At 45.5% G+C, this 532-nt stretch overlaps 1 protein-coding gene across 1 annotated transcript in view; it reads right to left on the bottom strand.

The window, feature by feature from the left end:
* The window catches only part of LOC128251119 (uncharacterized), a 5,073-nt gene extending 4,541 nt beyond the window's left edge, over positions 1-532 (bottom strand). The window contains exon 1 of the mRNA XM_052977534.1: positions 469-532. The gene's annotated coding sequence lies outside the window, so the exon portion shown is untranslated. The remainder of the gene's footprint in view (positions 1-468) is intronic.

The following is a 532-nucleotide window of genomic DNA, read 5'->3' as shown; positions in this document are numbered from 1 at the left end:
GGACACCTTCAATAGAGTCCATTCTTGTGATAAGGAAATCTCTGGGGAAGCTAAGATTAGAGAAACGGCTTGTGAAAGCCACGCAAGCCATGTACAGGGTTGCTCTTGGCAAAACGAGAGTTCGTCATGAGCGCAGATATGAATTCCCAAACCCTAAAACCCAAACCCTTCAAAATAAATCGCCCTCTCTATATGTCTTTAGCTTTTATGACGTCGTTTCTCTGTTTCTCTCCAACACTTTTTACGGAAAAGGCCGATCTTTGGTAAAGATCGCCGAAAACACTTTTTTATGGAAAAGGCCGATATTTAGGACTCGTACCGTAAGATCGCCCTAACCGTAACCGTAACCCTAAACACTAACCCTAACACCGTACTGAAGATCGTGCGGGTGTTGCGGAAAAGGCCGATCTTCGGTAAAGATCGCCGAAGACACTTTATACGGAAAAGGCCGATATTTAAGACTCGTACCGTAAGATCGCCTGGTTTCGCTCTCAGTCCAGTCTTATTCATTATTTTCCTCCAGGCCGCCGGG

Source organism: Octopus bimaculoides, chromosome 28 (genome assembly GCF_001194135.2).
Source record: "Octopus bimaculoides isolate UCB-OBI-ISO-001 chromosome 28, ASM119413v2, whole genome shotgun sequence".
NCBI lineage: Eukaryota > Metazoa > Mollusca > Cephalopoda > Octopoda > Octopodidae > Octopus > Octopus bimaculoides.
Note: the sequence above shows the minus strand (reverse complement) of the source record. Positions and strands in the feature narration are given on the sequence as shown.